Source organism: Pararge aegeria, chromosome 19 (assembly GCF_905163445.1).
Source record: "Pararge aegeria chromosome 19, ilParAegt1.1, whole genome shotgun sequence".
Taxonomy (NCBI): Eukaryota; Metazoa; Arthropoda; class Insecta; order Lepidoptera; family Nymphalidae; genus Pararge; species Pararge aegeria.
Window position 1 is genome coordinate 13,696,847 of NC_053198.1, and position 20,972 is coordinate 13,717,818.

Genomic DNA, 20,972 nt, shown 5'->3' on the forward strand with positions numbered 1-20,972 from the left:
GAACATTTGGGAGAAGAGCGCTCAGTTCTCATTACATAGTCTCTATAATTCTGAGCTTAGCGGAAAGACCACAAGAGAGCTTAATTTCAAATTCTGTTTACTGAAAGAACGTTGTACTTAAATGTGACCAGGATCATATTTTAATATAGCGCACGATGGCTATTAATAAATCAGGAGAATAGAAATAAGGTCGCTTTTATTTCGATACAAACGGCTGTGACAAAGGTAAAGAGAATTTACTCTTGATTGCAAACTCACATGGACTTTACCTGTTAAGGATATGGTAGCTATACGAAACCCATACTCCTAATCGAATTCCTACGTAACTACCACCATGAGCTACTACGGATAACGCATACACTAATTATTTTTGTCATTAGTTAAAAAGAAAAAATATCTACCGTTAGGTGATGGATCGGTGATCAAGTCAGCTTCACAAGGTTATCTCGAGAACTAGATTGGTGCCCTTTTTAAGTTAAGCACCAATGAGTGTGTGCTATATGGTGGTTTAACGACTGAGCTACTACGGATAACACATAGGTACACTAATTATTTCTGTAATTAGTTAAAAAGAAAAAATACCTACCGTTAGGTGATGGATCGGTGATCAAGTCAGCTTCACAAGGTTATCTCGTGAACTAGATTGGTGCTCTTTTAAAGTTAATCACCAATGAGTGTGTGTTATATGGTGGTTTAACGTATGTTTTATATGGTGATCAAGTCAGCTTCACATGGTTGTCTCGTGAACTTGGTGCTCTTTTAAAGTTTAGCACCAATGAGTCTGTGCTGTATGGCGGTTTAATGACAGAGCTACTACGGATCACGCATAAACAATGTATTTTTGTCATTAGTTAAAAATAAAAAATACCTACCGATAGGTGATGGATCGGTGATAAAGTAAGCTTCACAAGGTTATCTTGTGAACTAGATTGGTGCTCTTTTAAAGTTTAGCACCAATGAGTCTGTGCTATATGGTGGTTTAACGACCCAGTCCATATGCATTAATACAATATGACCATGCTATAAACACGGTTAAGATCTTGAAATTGTGCTATGCAATCGCGAATTAAATCAGGCCAACTCAAGTATTTTCAGTTTTAATTAAGTCTATCGTATTCGGTTAAAGAGCCGCGGTTTTCTTGAATTCCTTCTATTATGTTCGTTATAAGGATTCCGTAATTGTACGGAGAATAAAATGCGGTCGAATGCGAATGGGAGTATGAACCGGATTACGTAATTAAAGTTCTTGGTGAACATTAGGGGTAATTAACATTTGAGCATAAAATGGGCCCGGTCGTTTTGTGACCTAGTAGAAATAAAACCATATTTACTATTAACCGAATTCAAAGTAATATTAGTAAGTTTGTACAACAAATGCATCAAATGGATTTTATGACCTAGTAGAATATGTTCTTTCATTATATTATTGTGGAGAAATCAAAAATTGATAATGCATAATGTGAAGTGACCGTCGTTCAATTTTGTAATTTCTTTTTTTTCTGGGATGCTAACTATGGTTCACGAGATCTAGGGTTCGATTCCTTATTTGGGCCAAGTAATGCTTGGTACCAGCCTAGAGTTAAGGAATTACATGGTGTGCATCTTGCGACGGAGAGCATAGAAATACGTTCTGATTATTATTACTAATATGTAGCAAAAGTAAATCCCGCCAACCCTCTTTGCTTCAGCGTGATAGACTTTGCTCCGAAAACTCTTAAATCCCATGACATGGGACGACTATGCCCAGTCAGTCTGGGATTTAAATAGGCTGATAATGTTAATCATATTGATATCGACACAGTTTTTGTAATTCTTAATATAATGTGCATATTTTATGTTTTTTCAACCACTTTTGGGAATATCATATACACTTTTGTTCTCCTCGGTTTGAAATTCTGGTTTTCCTTGAAACTCAAGAGTTTGAAAAGTTTACACAACATAAATATAAACCTTCAAAGAATGAGAAGTAAAATTTTTTAACTCGACAATGAATATACTAGCTAACGTGAAAATCTCATTCTAAAGGTAGAAATCGCACTCAAACATGTCATCATCATCAATACATTACCGGCCCACCACAGGGCATGTGTTTCTCTCACATTGAGAAGGGTCTAGGCCACAATCCACCACTCTGGCTAAGTGCGGATTGGTAAAGTTCACACGACCTTGAGAACATTTCGGAGAGTTAACTCTCAGGCATGCAGGCTTCCTCACGTTGTTTTCTTTCACCGCTTCAGGTTTAAAAAAAACATAGAGTTTATAAAGCTGTGGATTGTAACTTTGTTTTAAAGCTTTTATCGAATAATTTATCTTCTGATGTAAACAATATATCGAGCGTACGGTGCATTGGGCATCCAGCAATCTGTCTAGCCATCACTACTGTCGCTACATGGAATATTGATTACACTTCTACTAGAAAAATTGCAGCAATGCTACTACTAGATTTATTACACAGTGTCTATTCTAAAAGCTGAACTATTAAATTCATGGGTTACCCCACTGGCGGAGCGGCCGTTTTTTTATTTTTTATTTTACTACTAGTAAGTGATGATGCAGTCTAAGACGTTGTGTGCAGTAGCGTGCATAGAGGTTATGCACAGGGTATGCATAATATGATATAAAATGAAGAAAATCTCCAGTAGGTACCAGTTATAAAAACTTAAGGTTAAATCTTAAGCTTAAGTTTTTTTTAACTCGTGCTGGAGATGTTTTTCATTTTATATAATCTGCTGCATTGCATTCTTTCTTTGCACGCTACTGAATGCGTGAACTTGTTAGAGGTATGTCAATGGCATTATACCTCTACGCTTCGGCGAATTGCTTGGCGGTGCATCTTGTCGACAGAGCGGTACCTGGTATTAGAACATTATCTGTATAATCTTCTCTCGTCTGGTCTGGTGGAAGGCTTCCATCAAAGATATATTTAATGAATGACTGAATGAATATACTTTTATTGCATACCACAAAAAGTACATAAAAAAGAGAAGTATAACAAAACAACGTATACATCTAGATTATATTTATAATATGACCTAAATTGTTTAATTATTAACAATAAATTCGCACTTTTATAAGCTAACCTGTTCTTTTAGTTACCAAATAAAACACAAACCAAACGTTTATAAAAAAACCGCCAAAGCAACTAATAAAAATATCAACAAATTTCTCGTGTGTGCATTTGTAGGTTCAGCACCACCGCTCATGTACCCGAACCTTTTCGCTTGATGGACCATTTCTAGTACTGAATCCATGACCTCTTGGTTGTTCGGCAGTATCTGGTCTTCGGGCAGGAGAAATCCGTTTTCACCCTTATCACGTAGCTCGTAGCAATATACTAAAGGTACCCTCACCCGTTCCTTTACCCAGTCGATAGCGCCTCCCGTTGCCATATCTGAAATATTATTTTGATCATTTATAGATGAGATCATGTCGACCCCTTTATCGGCCCACTACAGGGCACGTCTCCTCCCACAATGAGAAGGGGTTATGGCCGTAGTCCACAACGCTGGCCCAGTTCGGAATCGCCCAGAATCGGTGGACTCCACACGCCTTTGAGAACATTTTGTAGAACTCTCAGACATGCAGGTTTCCTCAAGATGTTTTCCTTCACCGTTGAAGCAAGTGATATTATAATTGCTTAAAAAACTCACTTATCTTAGAAAAATTAGAGTGGCGAACTCGGCCCCCCGAAATTACGGCTGAAGTCCTAACCACTGTGCAATCACTGCTCTATTACCATGCCTCAAAAACTATACACCATAAATATCACAAGGCCATTGGGACCGTTGTTCTCTTAATTAAATGAAATGATGGGTGTACATGGCTGGCATATTCTCGTTAGTGACCAGTGGCTTACCGCGACTCTTTTGATGTTATCTGTCTATCGAGTTGGATTGCCCACCAAAGCTACGCTATCTGGTGTAACCACTCCAACACCGCAGGTTCGTCCTTCAATCCTCTAAGTTGTATAATGTAGACTTTTCAGGTAAAAAATATAATCTTTCCATAATATTCTGGAAGTATTGTATAGATTATTGGAATTCCATGATATACAATGAAAATTAGGCTCGATTCGCTATACTCTGAGTATAGGAGGAGAATCTGCACAATGTGATTTATAATCTTTTCATCTTAATCCTCTACACCAAACAGATGTTCGGCAATGTAATCTCTCTGACAGAGAGAGTACATTGCCGAAGATGTGTTTCTAATACATACATATAGCTTCAGCGATGTTTCCAGTAACATACTGCGTGCCATATCTCACTGATAGTGCTCCCATTGAACGTCTTCCGATGTTAATCTGCAATAAAATATAAATTTACAATTAAAAAAGACCTGAATTTCAATATAGTGTATATTATTCAACTAGTCAAGCTCTTTCATTTGATAACCATATTGAGGGCGCTGTGAAAAAAAATGGTGTTCACCATTTTCTGATAGCCGCCAATTTTTATTTGAAAATTGACAAAGTATAAGTATTTTACTAGCCAAGCCCTCATAAATATAAGCTGATGACAGCCATTTTAGAGTTCTGATTTTCATCAAAAATTGCTAAAAACTCTTGCAAATAATTCCTAAACCTTTTAAATAAAAATAAAATTTAATTTAATGATTCTGTCTTGAAAATTTAATTTAAAGACACACACATTGACACAAACAATTCGAACTTATAACATCCCGTTGTTATTGCGTTGGAGGCTACAAAAGCTTTAGTCAATATCTGCAGTCTGATCATAAAGTGCTATCAGCTTAATATTTCTGGTAGTGGTGTGTAATTTAAAAGATTAAAATCACTCGAACCACATCCAGCAAATGATTCATTCCATCAGCCTCCACAACGTCTCACATTACGTTTAACATAACACTATCAATAATGTTATTAAAAAGTAACGTTTGGGTAAGATATCATTACACATATTTTGATTGTTTTATAAAAATATGTTACTTACAGCATCATCATAATTGTAATATGGCTCTGTAGAGTTTCCGAAAGGTATCAATAGCAGCTGACCAAAGGAATGGAAAGAGAGGAACAGTTCAATTTTATCACCAATAGAACTGATATAAGATGAGAGAGATCTGGACTCTGGTTCAGAAAACGGGCCGTTACCCGCAAAGGTATCTGACGCTGGGTTGGTACTGGCTCCTGAAACTGTAATTTGAGTATAATGTATGAACAGGCCACGAGCCCGAAATAGTCTTAATAGTAGGTATATTTATTCTTCTGCTTTTTGGAATTGAGACTCTTGAGCCGTGGGGGTGTCGTGTTCGAAAGTTTATTAGAGAACAAGAAAGGCACAGACAATAGATTAGATTAACATCAATAGATTTGAATACTTGTCACCTTTATCTACAAGAAAGGATGAAATGTAAAATGTTTAATTAATTTATATCCATTTTAAAAAAGTAAACACCAAAGAAAAGACTACAGATTTGCAAATGACGTCACCAGTATGTATTTAAAATACTGTAACGAGCGTTTGAGCGTTTGTTGTGGTAAGAAGGTATATTGGAATGAGCTTATTGAGTATCTTGTCTTTCCTGTTTTTTTCCGGTGACTCAGTCACTTGTTTGATGGCATCTCACACCTCTTACGTCTCGCCAATACCTTATTTTTCAGTGTAGATAGCTTTCCAGCATATAAAAATCCCAAATTCTTACTGTCTTTCAATCTGTGTACCCCATAAAATGCTGTCACTTTAGTTTGCAACGCATTGTAGATCAATGCGTCGGCGGTACTTTGCTTACACAGTACAGAATTTGTCATTTGTGATGTAATTCGAGTGACTTAGTTCAAGAATTCTTACCTAGCCAATTGCTATTCCAGTTTCGGTTTAGGTCTACACCAATGTGGCCTCCAGTAGTAGGTCGTCTATTTTTTCTCCACATTCGAAACTGCAAAATAATTTTTATAAGTTTAAAATGCATATAATAATTTATAATTCCTCCAAGTGTAGGTAAAAACACTAATGAAAATTATAAAAATTGCAAAATAATTATTATACAAAAACATTACTATATTACCACTTATAAAAATAATTTATACTATCTATAAATAATACCTCTTCATGACTCCAAGCATATCCGTCAGGATTTGTTACGGGAAATATGTACCAATCATAGTCACGAGCAGCAGCTTTTGTATCTGTATCATTATTTGTAAGAAGCTCATTTGCTATATAACATACAGCTGTTGTAGTTATCCATTCCCTAGCATGCATAGTGGCTTCTACAAAAATTGCTCTTCGGCCTGAGCCATGGGAGATCTTTATACCTCTTATTTGCCTTCCTTCATGAGATCTACCTCCAACTATTATGCTTGCAATATCTTTATTATTGGCAACTAAATCATCTAACCATGCATTTATATCTGCGAGGGTGTAGTAGGAATCCCATTCCATGCTATTTAAATTATTGCGTGTGTACTTTCTAACAGTTTCTTTATCTAAAACTCTGTAAATGACATTAAAAGAATATATCCGGTTGGAGGTAAAGACTGTAGACTGTAGACTGGCTACAAATTGATCAATAATATATGAAAGATGTAGCAATAATATTAACATTCAACTTACTTTTGAATATTCTGCATTTTTACGCTATACTTTATTTGATTGCGATTCAGAAACTCTTCAAATTCATTTTTATGTTGAGGGCTTGACATAACGCTGACGTAGCCGGATGCGGCGGCAGGCTCATTCCAAAAATCGTATCTCAAATCATTGATCCTTTTGAGTTGCAGAATATTTATGTGTTCCCTATTTTCAGGCAAAATTTTGTACAATGTGTAATTGTCAAATCGGAATTTTTCACATGATACTAACGAAAATAGTAAAATTAAATTGAATATCAATTTTACAAACATTTTAACTTAAAACTATGCTTTAAACACTCAGCTCTATAATGGTTAGTTGTTTATCGATCGTATTGAAATGAATCTATATAAATATTTGCTATCAATTTAGGAAATCATAAATAGATTATGAAGCTTTGATAACTTTTCGTATCAGATATAGATATAAACTTATTAAGCAATTTAATCACCTTCGAATTCTGTTTGATTATTATGCGGTACCAAAGTTACCATTGCAATAATAGCATTATCAAAAATTGTATTGATTTTTATTATTAAAGATTAATTTAGCCTTTTTCTAATGCTTGTATTATTTTATAGAAAATACTTGACTTCAATAATATGTGAATAATATATTGCGTAAAACATAATAATATAATTAGATTACTTTATCATGCATTCAGGTTTTGATAATCAGTAAAAGTTGTGTAATATTATGTTTTTAATTTATGTCATTGCAACCGATATCTCTTTACGATTATTATCAAGAGTATAAAAACGTAAGCGATAGTAATGATTACTATCATTTATGTTCTTAGTTTGAGCTGTCTAATTGTCAAAATCCATGAAAATTATAAACAAGAAAATGCATATTTAATTGCATATGCAATTTGGGTTAAAATGTGTATTAAAAAAAATCTCGAAGTAAAATATTTGAATTAAAATTAATTATTGACTAACTTAGTTCGGATAGGATTTTCTCGTATATTACTTATTATATTTTTATTATATTAATTATTATATTTTATATTAAATTAGGCATAAATAGTAATAATAATATTTTCCCATTGAATAGATGTATTTTAAAGTATAATACAAACGGATTTCTAAGATTTTCATTTAAAGTGCAAAGGATGAAGCACTCCATATTAGCTATATCACAATGCGTATCGTTTACGAGTGCCTTAAGTAGAGTTTTACTCCACCATCAGAAGGACCGCGAAGGACCGTCATTATAATTGGGTATATCTATTACTATAAACTAAAAAAGCCACAAAAAAATGCCATGCCACGGTACTAGACTACTGACAAAATGGGAAGGAAATTAATAACATAAAATGAACTGACCAAGAATAACTTAACGAAAATATTTTATTGTAAAAATCTTATTATAAAACTTTTAACAATTTGGCCTCCCTGATTATAGCCATAACTGAATCGAAGGTTTCCTCGCAAGATGGCAGCACTTGATTTGCGGGTAGTGTATAACCCCAAGTGCCTTCGTCTCTTAGCTGGTAGGTGAAAACTACTGGTGGATTGAAGCGGTGCTTGATCCAATCAGCGATAGAGCCCGTAGCGCCATCTATATCAATATCATTATTTTAAACTTTTGAATAATTTTAACAATCACAAGACTATTCGCATAAGGAATCTGAATCAACAGACTAATACATTGAGATTTTTTTTTTTCTGTTTGTCGATCTAAACTACAAGAATAAAAAAAAAATTAATATCAAAATTAATTTATTTCAAATAGTCTATCACCAGTTAGCAAATCTCTCTAACGAGAAAAATCCAGCAAGCAACTCAGCAGTTACTCTGTTTTAACATAAACAATTTGTAATTTAAGATCTCAATTAACAAGATCTTATTTACATTGTCATATTACTTTTTACCATCAGGCTTAAAACAGTAATTTCAAATCATTATTTTATTCCCAATGTTGATCCTGACCTTGCCAAATTGAACACTCACAGTGTTTGTCAATTTTCAAAGCTAGGTGTATAGGTTTATATAATAGTCTACTCGAAGAACCAGTACTCTCAATGAGTATACAAAGTATTTGACTCGTATATTAAAATGAAAATGTACTCAGCTAAATACTCAAATAATATGGTAAAAATATACATAAACTTAAATTGTTTTCAAATTCCTAATATTATAATAAAGCAAAACAAGACTTTACCATGTACTGCTCGAGAAGTTCCCACATTAAAACGTGTATTATATCGGACGGATAAAGAGCCCATTGCTCGTCTTCCAATTATAATCTGAAAAATAAAGGAATTTAACATAATATTTTAAACTCCAATTGGGATATTGATTAGAAGCAGGAGCTACTTTGCGGAAACTGTAGTAGTTTACTATACTTTTGATGAATTTCTTACTGACAAGGTAGATTAAAGAGAGCAGCTTCGCTCTCATCTCCCGTAAGATAGAAAAATGATTGTAAATGTTGATGTTGGAAAAAATCAACTACTGAGTTTCTTGCCGGATCTTCTCGGTAGAATCTGCTTTCCGAACCGGTGGTGGACTCACAACAGACAGTACAAACAGACATACTTGACGTTTCAAAAGTGCTTATAAAGTAGGCCTACTTGAAATAAATGAATTTTGAATTTGAATTTGAATTTGAAATCCATAGTATATTTATTATAAAAATTAAGCTTAATTTGATATACTCCGCTAAAAGCAGGAGAATCTGTATGGTGTAATTTATAATTTCTTCAATCCATAAACTCCACACTACACAGATCTTCGGCAATGTAAAATGTATGTAATCTACGCACGTATCGCTCCGAAATCAGAGCATCCTCAGATGTTGACTTTACAATGAATACATCTAAGTTACAACTACAACATATTTAATAATTTATGGCCTACATGTTAATCGAACTCGAGACTGTGAACGTGATCTGCATCTAAACACATTAACCACTAGACTGACCAAGAAAGTGTGGATTATTAACTATTTTCAAGTAACATCGTAGCTAAGCTAGCAAGTGCAAATCTATCATAGGGAGGTATTAATAACGTACCGTATCATTGTAATTATACATCTGGTTAATGCTGTGAGCGAATGGTATCAAAAGGCGTTGGCCAAAAGCCCTGAAAGAAAGTGAACTGACTAGTCTTGAGCTAATGCTTTCGATGTAGCGAGAAACAGCACGCGTTTCTACTTCTGTGAATGGTCCTAGGCCTATGAAGTTGTTATCTTCGGGTACAAAACTGCCTCCGATAACTGAAAAAAAAGTTAATTTATGCAGTTCAAAAAATGCTGCAGTATCGTTCGCTTTCGTTTATCACTTTTCTCCTTTACTTGTATAGTCTATGTTATATCTTGCTTAATTCTCATGTAAAACTGTAATCTTGAAATTTCGTTTGTCCCCTAAGAAGTTTTGCTTTAAAAATCAAACTATATGTCATACTTGAGTAACAAGTATTCTATTTCTAGAAGGATTATTTTATTTTTATATGCATTCTTATTTCTACGGTATTTAATTAGTTGGAGAAAGTGTTAAATTTTACAATGAATTAAAAACCAAGTTACAGTGAAAACACAAGCGTGCCCCATGGGCTATGTCAACAAATGTGTAACTTGTCTATAGTATAAATATTTTCCAACCGCATTTGTTGTAATGAGATATTTAGTCTCGTCGTCCCTGAAGACCTCCTTAGTTTCTTCCTTGTCTTGTTTATATTATCTTCTCATTTTGTCTATAAATTCTTTAACTTAGATCTCAAACAGTCTACCCTCACGTCATAGTATCATTTTCTTCTATTTCTTTGACCAGTCTGGTCTTGTACCGTTTCAAAGTTACTTAACTGAAAATATTAAAAAATGCTTACTTCCCCAATGAGAATTCCAATTTCTGCTTAAGTCAACACCAATCGCTCTTCCAGTAGTTGGTCTTCTGTTTTTAAGCCAGAGTCTGTCCTGAAAAAAGTAGTGGCAGATGAAAATCATCTTTTTCCACCTTAGACTGCACCATCGCAAAATAAGATCTTGGTCCTACCAAATTCTAGTTTAAAGTTCTATAATTAAAAATATAAAATAAACTTACCGAGTTCTGCGTGAACTCGTGTCCATCAGGATTGAGTATAGGAAAGATGTGCCATTCAAAGTCCTCAGAAGCTCTTCTCGCTTCGGTGTTATCACCTAGCACCAACTGATCGACCAGGTAAGTAATGACTGTTGGAGACAACCAATCTGCACCAATTTGACCACCTTCCACGAAGATAATGGGGCGGTTTCTAGCAGTACCTCGGGATATTCTTACTCCAGTGATATTTTTACCTAAAATGTGAGCCCTGATAAATTTACCAGCTAGGTTTTTTGACTAGAATTAGCGAGAAGCAATAACGTTGCATAAGCAAATATAATTTTTCATAAAATTTCCAAGTTGTGGTTCTGCGGCATATTCCAAATTGTTCCAGAAAATTTTAAGTTTACAGGTGTAACAGTGGCATTACTGCAATTTGAGGTTGTCCATCATTCTACGGCACAACGAAAAAGTGATAGTTTGCGTACGCATCCGTTCATCCTACTCAGAAGTTCACCAAAATTATCATAGAGCCTTGACTCCCTTTTGATTGCAAAATATATATTTTGTAAGTTCTATCAATAAACATATACAATTAAAAAAATCGCAATGTCACGATCACGAGTTCGATATTCAGCCAATTGCCTGCACAAAGTCATACAAATTATATCAAGATAAATATGTAAATGTACCTTCGAATGATTGTCCCGCACGAATAATAGAAACAATATCGCCATGCGTATTGGCCAAGTGTTGAAACCATTCGTAAATGTCACTCATTGTTTGGAAGTTGGTCCAAAATAACTGCTTTCTTGTGTCACGTTTCCTTCTACTAATGATTTGATCTTCAAAGGCTCTGTAAAGTGATGATATTTAATTAAAATACTTCTTAAGTTTAATTTCGCACGTAACAATTCATTACCAGCATGTGGAACGCCTTTTTGTGTTATATAAAACATATAACTTGAGTAACTTCAATGAGCAATTAGGCAATTTCATCTTTCTATCAGGTGTTTCTCTCCAGTCGATTTCCCTTAAACTTAATTTATTGTATACAATAGAAGACGTACTTAATTTCTTCAGGTAAGATTGGGTAATGAAAACCACACATAATACTCTCAGTATTTCAAGTTTTCTTTTTCTAAAAATCCATTAGAGTTTTTTCGATTGTTAGTTGAATGCTTGGCCGAAGGTTAAATCTTCCTAAAGCATCCGAAATTTTTATAAGGGTCTTTTATTTTTGGATATGGTTTATTAATGAATTTTCAAACTGGTTTAGCAGATTTTAAATTGAAAATAAACGAGTAGCTCATAGCTTAACCACCCGTTGAAATTCATAAAATGCCATACTTTTCCATCTAGGACTTCACCATCACCATCAAGTGCTAACTTATCAATAAATAAAATGTTTGCTCTAAAAAAACTTACTGTTGAATATTGTCCACCATGACATCATAATAGATGCTTCGTTTTCGCAGGATATGTTCAAAGCTATATTTTTCCTCAGGCGATGATATAACACTGGCATAATCTCCCACTTGCGCAGGCGTTTTCCAGAAATGCACTCCATCATTCGCTTTTTGAAGTTCATTCAAAAAATTAACGTGATCTTCAGTATGTGCATAGATTTTATAAAGAGAATAATCATCATACCTAACTTTTTCAGCTAAAGTTACAACACTTAAAACAATAAAAATTAATATTTTTTGGAACATTTTTGCTCAAATGTCCTAATAATCTGATTGTACTGACTGGAATTCGTTTTCAATAAAACCTTATCAGATAATTTACTATCGATTTTTATTCTTTTCGTCAGAGCGTTTATAATTCATTGCGCTCTAAGGTTGAACTACTGATAATGAGGTATGAATTTTTAAGACACCTTGATTGCAATTATCTTATGAGATATCAAGACTTAGATCAAAATGAGTTCGAGAGAGATTATTACAAGAACACGTGCTAAATGTATGTAAGTTTGAAGTATTAAATAAATAATAATAATATCAATATCTCCAAGATTAAATACTATACTGATTTTCGTTCCATTTTGTTAGAATTGCGTTTGTTTTTAAACCAGACAAATGAATTTTAACATTGTATTTTACAATGTACGCATCTTGTTTTAAAGTATAATAATTTCGTATTAGAACCGCCTGAATGGTAATTTCAAATTACCTATTACTTAGCTATGCCCCGGATGGCTAACTCCTAATGTTACCACATATTATTAGGGTCTATTACGCCCTAAGGCCACATGGCGAGCCTACGTAATCATTATAGAGATGGTGCGTATATATCTATAACGAACTGTTCCACGCAGTTTCACCCGCGTTTATAATGGGTCTTAACGTAATGTTTTTGGCATTATAGTGGCCACTCGCCACTTGTTTGTAGACGGAAGCCGTGCATCCCCGTGCGTCATTTTTCACTATCTCCTAAACTATGCAAATAACATGAGTGAACATACATAAAATTGTATTGATAAATTAAGTGTCTTTTTTAAGATTTTTTTGAATAAATTTTTTGTAATAATGACTAGAACCACCTTTTGTTATTTATTTTCTATCATTTATGGATTTTCATTTTTTTTTTCAAATTCTTAACATTGCTTACAAAAAAAATTAAACACCATTAAAAATTTAAAAGAAAAAACATCCACCCTCCGCTTGCGGGGCTTTTGAATGCCCAAGCAACCAGCGGTCAGGGCTCCAGAGTGAGGAACCTCCTCACAATACACGCCGTTTCAAGGATTACTACCTTCTGTATCCGACCCTTGATCCAATTACCAAACGAAAGCTTCTTAAGATTGTGGTCGAAGCTTTTCGCGAGAAGAACATTGACTGAAACGACGATCGGAACTTAATAATAATACATATTCTCATGTCAATATTAAAATTAATGTAAAAAAGGCCCCAAATACTTGGTTTACTCTTTGACCAAAATTGCCATAACAATTAATAACTATTAAATCTAAAATAACTCTTAAGTCGATCTACATTTTTTAGGATCTACTTAAGAAAAACAGTAACTTCTTCTAAATCATCTTTACATCAAGCTTGCACCATGTATGTATACATCTTGCATCCTAGATAGGCATAGCGGGACAGCTCAATATATTAATTCCTAGACCCAGCTAATGCAATGACAATGCATCAATCACAAATCCCATTATACACTTGCTGTTGAAATACCGCCAGATTTTGCAATATGACAATATTACGGACTACCCGCATATAACAAGATGGATGGGCCACAGTAATTAGCAGCAGAGAACGAGCGCTCCGTCTTCAACTGTCGGTGTTTTGAAAGCACCCTGTAAATGTTTTATTTTGTAAAGAAAATTGGTAAAGTTTAGTCAGCTTCTGCTTCCTTTTGAACTGTGTATGTAATCGCATTATATACAACGGTAAACAGCTTAAAGTGTTAATGAATAATTATGTCAATGACTATGAAATTGAAACTTTACAAATAAAAGTTTATTATTGAAAAAATAATTCGTATTCGTTATGCGCTATTACCAATGTTTTTTTTTTAATAAGGAGATAAATAGCAAATAGTACTGATCCCAGGGGAAGGTTGTAGAACAAAAATTAGGTACTATCGTGAATACTGTAATACCTATAAATATAAAAATGAAGTTTAATTATTAACATGATGTTTATGTAATGTTGCTAAATCTGTTAAAAATTTCAACGATTTTAGAGCGCTCGAGATTATACTGCAAAATCTTAAGATACAGCGGAATTCTTGCCAACACCGAAGTGCCCTTACGCCCCACTGGACTAGTCTTTGTCCTCACTTCAGGCAGGCACAATGATGTTTAATTTATCGTTTGACCCAACTTCCGGGCTTATGAAATTTTAAATCTTAGCACGTACACTATGTTTCAACAGACATAAAATATCCTTACTTTAAATATAATTTAAAGTCACGTCCAGTCATGGATACTACAATACATGAAAGTAATATTTTCAAACATTAGTAACAGTTTAAACAGTACTAGAGCTTTTAGTTACAGATCTTGTCTTATCTTATTTCTTTCTCTAAGCAGCATTGTTGCAATGCTAGGGGGCGTGTACGGTATATAGGCACTTAAGGATTTTCAGCTATACCTTAAATTGATGGACAGGTTGCAGTTGAATTAGGTAGAAGGGTGTGTTCCTTACGTGCCCTGCGAATTGTTGCTCTGTATAAAGACGATGATTTTACATTGACCATCAGGTTGGCCATCTTCTTGGTCAGTCAATTATTATAAAACTCAAGTAGACACAGGGCGGCACGTTGCAGGACGTGCTCCTCATATGCTTTGCAAAGTGTTGCTCCGTATAAAGACGATGATTTTAAACTTACCATCAGGTGGGCCATCTTCTTGGTCAGTCAATTATTATAAAACTCAAGTTGGTGGACACAGGGTGACACGTTGCAGGACGTGCTCCTCACATGCTTTGCAAAGTGTTGCTCCGTATAAAGACGATGATTTTAAACTTACCATCAGGTTGGCCATCTTCTTGGTCAGTCAATTATTATAAAACTCAAGTAGACACAGGGCGGCACGTTGCAGGACGTGCTCCTTACATGCCTTGCGAAGTATTGCCCTGTTTATAGACGATGATACTACATTAACCATCAGGTGGGCAGCTTCTAAGTCAGTCAATTATTATAAGACTCAAGTTGGTGGACACAGGGCGCCACGTTGCAGGACGTGCTCCTTATATGCCTTGCGAAGTGTTGCTCCGTATAAAGACGATGATTTTAAACTTACCATCAGGTTGGCCAACTTCTTGGTCAGTCAATTATTATAAAACTCAAGTAGACACAGGGCGGCACGTTGCAGGACGTGCTCCTTACATGCCTTGCGAAGTGTTGCCCTGTTTGTAGACTATGATACTACATTAACCATCAGGTGGGCAGCTTCTAAGTCAGTCAATTATTATAAGACTCAAGTTGGTGGACACAGGGTGACACGTTGCAGGACGTGCTCCTCACATGCTTTGCAAAGTGTTGCTCCGTATAAAGACGATGATTTTAAACTTACCATCAGGTTGGCCATCTTCTTGGTCAGTCAATTATTATAAAACTCAAGTAGACACAGGGCGGCACGTTGCAGGACGTGCTCCTTACATGCCTTGCGAAGTATTGCCCTGTTTATAGACGATGATACTACATTAACCATCAGGTGGGCAGCTTCTAAGTCAGTCAATTATTATAAGACTCAAGTTGGTGGACACAGGGCGCCACGTTGCAGGACGTGCTCCTTATATGCCTTGCGAAGTGTTGCTCCGTATAAAGACGATGATTTTAAACTTACCATCAGGTTGGCCAACTTCTTGGTCAGTCAATTATTATAAAACTCAAGTAGACACAGGGCGGCACGTTGCAGGACGTGCTCCTTACATGCCTTGCGAAGTGTTGCCCTGTTTGTAGACTATGATACTACATTAACCATCAGGTGGGCAGCTTCTAAGTCAGTCAATTATTATAAGACTCAAGTTGGTGGACACAGGGCGGCACGTTGCAGGACGTGCTCCTTATATGCCTTGCGAAGTGTTGCTCCGTATAAAGACGATAATTTTACATTGGCCATCAGGTGGGCTAGCTTCTTGGTCAGTCAATTATTATAAAACTCAAGTTGATGGACAATGGGTTGCACGTTGCAGGACGTGGTCCTTACATGCCTTGCGAAGTGTTGCTCTGTTTATAATCAATGATTTTGCATTGACCATCAGGTAGGCCATCTTCTTGATCAGTCAATTATTATAAAACTCAAGTTAGTGGACACAGGGCGGCACGTTGCGGGACGTGCTCCTTATATGCTTTGCGAAGTGTTGCTCTGTTTATAGACCATGATTTTACATTGACCATCAGGTGGGCCAGCTTCTTGGTCAGTCAATTATTATAAAACTATTATATGATAGTTAATTATTAAAATAATAAAAGGGATGATGCGAGAATGATAGCGGACTAAGCTATTATGTGGGTATAGCACCTCAATCGATTTCTATGCGCCATCGTACCGGAACGCTAAAACGCTTAGCAACGCATCTTTGTCTGTGATTCAACGTTCACCACCTATAATTATGGTGATGAGATTACAAAGTTGCACTTTTGGGAAAGTAAGCAAACCTTTTAAGTTGAATCCCGAAATGAGTTAGCGTTTTAAGCCACATTCGCTTTTGCAATGGTTTTATTAGCTCAAGTCGCGGTCACACTTGGCGTCATTCCAAACTGGGATTAATTAATTGGAACGCCGGGACACTTTCCGGGTTTCTTAGTGGCCTTTAGTTTAGATTCTTTTAGTGAATTAGAAAAATCTTTTCTTAAATCTTTTCCACTTAAGATCAAATAAATTGTTCCTATCGCTGTTGTTATAATAACAACTTTTAAATTTAAAGCTAGAAGCTTTATGCGTATTATGATAATATTGATATTTGACAGCCGGTTGGCGCAGTGGGCAGCGACCGTGCTTTCTGAGTCCAAGGCCGAGGTTTCGATTACCACAACTGAAAAATATTTGTCTAATGAAAATGAATGTTTTTCAGTGTCCGGGTGTTTATCAGTATTTTATGAGTATTCATGTGTATTATACGGATACGAATACGGCAGACTAAAACACTTGAAAGTTTAACTTTTTTTTGGAACGATACATAAATCGATGCATTTTAAAATAAAAAAAATAATGCGTTTTGGAACGCATGTTCGTTATGTCATTTATGGTAGTCATGTCGAATAATAATAATTGTTAATTTCAGCCATCAAGGCATTTTTAGTTAGTCTGAAGTCAAATCACAAATGTTAGTTCGTTATTCTGCTGAGATTTTGTGTGTCAAATGCCTACAAATGTCATTCTAAACGCTTTCTGATTGTTAATGTCACTTATTAGTGACACGAATTTTATTGTTAAAAGTATCTTGTGCCGAGTTGGCACAGAGAATAGCCATAAACAAGAAATGAATTGAAGATATACGCTAGTGTATTGCCCTTTTATTTATTTTTCTACAGTGGAAACTAATTCCTTTTCATTGGAAATAGAACTATTTCATAAGAAATGAACACTATAAGCTAAATATTTAAATACCCAGAACTTTTTGAATAGGTGTACAAATACCTAGCCAAGGCTTCATATAATTTTATCGCAATCCCTTTATAGCATCCCTATCCCTATCCCTACTTCCCTATCCCTATCACTACTTCCCTATCCCTATCCCTACTTCCCTACTTATATTATAAATGTCAATATAAGTTTGTTTGTGACGCTTTCACGCAAACACTACTTAACCGAAACTTTGAACACATATTTTTTGAAGTGTAAGAAGTAATATAGGATACTTTTTATCGTGACATTAAGCTCGGTTCCTTTGAGAGAAGGGATGAAAATGTTTGACGATTTTACACCATAACACCTATAAATTATAACCGATTTAAATAATTATTTTTGTATTATAGAAATTTTAATATGTGTTTAATTTTGCCCAAACTGTGAGATAGAGGGCAGAACTCCTTAGCGGACAGAAGCAAACCCACCATTAAGGCTTACCGATACTTTTTTACTAATTTTTTTTTAGAACTACAACTTAATTTAATGCCACATCAAAAACAAAATCAAACGCAGTCGCGGGCAACAGCTAGTTTATCTATAAAGGGATATAGAAGGAATCTTTTTATCCTTTCTATCCTTGTAAAGAAGGTCTGCATATTCTGAAAAAACATCAGGATCCCGTTCACGACGGAACAAATAGCTGGAGAAAGATATTTTTTACTCCCAGAAAACGAACAAAATCCGCGGAAATATAAAAAAAATCGTAACGTAGAAGAAATCAAAGCCATCAGCTAATATTATAAACTAAACTATTAATTTTATATTAAATATTAATAAACAAGTGTTTCGCAAATCCATCTCAAACACAAAGTAAACAAATATGAATAAAAACTCGTGCCAATTAATAATTTTGCAACAAATCATAAAGACTTATTGAGTTGAAAACTTTGGGATTCCAATATTTTTTCTCATTAACAATTTTTTAAGTCTCATTTTTTGTATACCAAAAGCAAAATTCTAACTATGTTTTTAGAAAAAGTTATTTTTCGCGTTCATTAATTCATCATTCATTATATTTATTTCCCTATTTATACTCTTTATTAGGACACGACTACAAGTTAAAAAGACAAAAGAAGAATAGAAAAACAAACACAGAAACAGATTACAAAAGGCGGCCTTATCACTTAGTAGTAGTAGTAGTAGTAGTATTTACCTGGAAGAGGGAGTTTTATTACAATTCTAACAGTTAACGTTTTCGACGACTCATCATCTCACATCGACCTGCATGAAACGAAACTTTTTATGTACCTACTAGCCTTGACCCGCGACATCGTCCGTGTACAGTTTCTAATTTCCCAACGGAAGAGGTATTCCCGCGACCACCTATGCCCGTCTGCAGAAAACAAGCTACAAATGATCTTTTAAATCCAATGGGATTTTTCCGCGGTAAAATATATCTTTTGCCTGGAAGTTATATATATTATCAGAATTAAGCTTAATTTGCTATACTGTAATTTATACACCACACAGATTCTCCTGCTTTTCGCGGAGTATAGCAAATTAAGCTTAATTTTGATAATATATCATGGAGTTATATAGAATTTCGAAGAGATCAAGCTATACATAGGAAACCAAAAAACAACAAATAAAGGTACTGATATAATAGATGTGAAAGTTTGTAAGGATGGAAGGATTGTTAATCAGAAAGTACTTTATCAATTTGACTAAACTTTTAAATGGAAATAACCCTCGATGAGACTGCAAAACCATTTTGATTGACGTTTAAGTGGGTAGCTAAAATAACAAAAATTACAAACTAGGATCAATATTTACAATAAAAAATAAGCCGTCTAACTGTTCCTTTATGGGCTATTGCCACATATACTCAAGACCGATTTTGGGACACGATATTAATAAAAAATTTCGTGTCTGAAGACCATGCGCAGATGCGCATGACCAGAGTCTCAAACGCAAGCGCCGCAAAAAACGTAGTCATTACAAATAACGGAGTATTTGCGGCTCTTAAGCAATAGAGATTATTAGATTCGGCAGCTGCACTCGCTTTTTGGGACGTACTTGTTAAATGAGATACCGCCAACGTATCAACGCATCCCATACCAGCGCACGCCCCATTGACCACGGTATTATAGTCATAGGATTAACATGTAGACAGCTTTTTATTTTACGATTTATTAAAAACCAAAAAACGAGAATGAAGCCGCGAACAACGGCAGGTTATTAATCCATAACCGTCCCTCTACAAGGCACTGCTCTCGAAAAAGAAGGGGCTAAGGGCGTTGTCAACAACGCAACGGAATGCTTTACACGCATTTTAGAACTCTCAGAGGATAATCCCGGGCCGAAAATTCTTAGGTATTGTGTATTTTCTGTTAAAGAATTTTCAGAGAGCCGGTTAATGAGTCGGTGTCGGTTATTACCTTGTGACAAAAATTGTTAAAACCTACCAAATCGTATTGGGGCAGTTCAGAGGGTCTTTGCTTGAAAACCGTCTCTCCCATGAGAGAGGCCTATGCCCAGCTGTGAGACGTTAATATTATGGAGAACACCCAGGCAATCAGGTTTCTTCACAATGTTTGCCTTTACCAAACAAAGATTTAGAGGTGCATGCCAGCGATTCCATCTTGGAATTCCATCTTCCCCTGAAAGGGTTAAGAAGTCAAAAGAATTCCTTACTACTAGCTACCAATATTGGTTTTCATGAGTAACTTCTGGTATATCAATCAATTGAAACTATACAAAGTATCAGAGTTGGAAACTGCTTTGGCTCTGCGCCAGTATGCATAAAAGAACGACAATTTGAAATGCAATAGCCTTTAAAAACGCTGCAGTTTGATGTATTGATTCGCAAATGAGATGTTTTTGAATAGTCAGTCTTAGTTGTAAAGTACAAATTTAAACGTTGACTCTATGATATGAAGAAGTAGAGCATTTTGTGACTACCAGTCCACAACCAGTCGTGTCCATCCGACTGTGATGGACACAGATTTGTCGGACTACCGCGATGGTTATTCGAGTATCTTCCGCTTAGCAGTGTTGTTGCAGGCGCATGAGACTTAAACACCTACGCCTTAGGTTGATGGACACAGATCGGTTGCAGGACAGCTTCATAGCATGCCCTGCGAACAGTCAGTGTTAGTTATATAGTTACTTCTAGTTAGTTATATAGTAACACGTCCTTGCTTAAATGCTGGCTTTACTGTACCTCTATGATAATGTGAAGAAGTACTCGGAGTAGAACTGTTTGTGACATACTTTGTCCGGGCAGTACTACCGCGATGGTTATTTCTTCCGCCTGCAT

General features: G+C 35.3%; 1 pseudogene; it reads right to left on the minus strand.

The window, feature by feature from the left end:
* Nucleotides 1-1,643: 1,643 nt before the first annotated feature.
* On the minus strand, nucleotides 1,644-20,972 carry LOC120632187 (annotated as a pseudogene).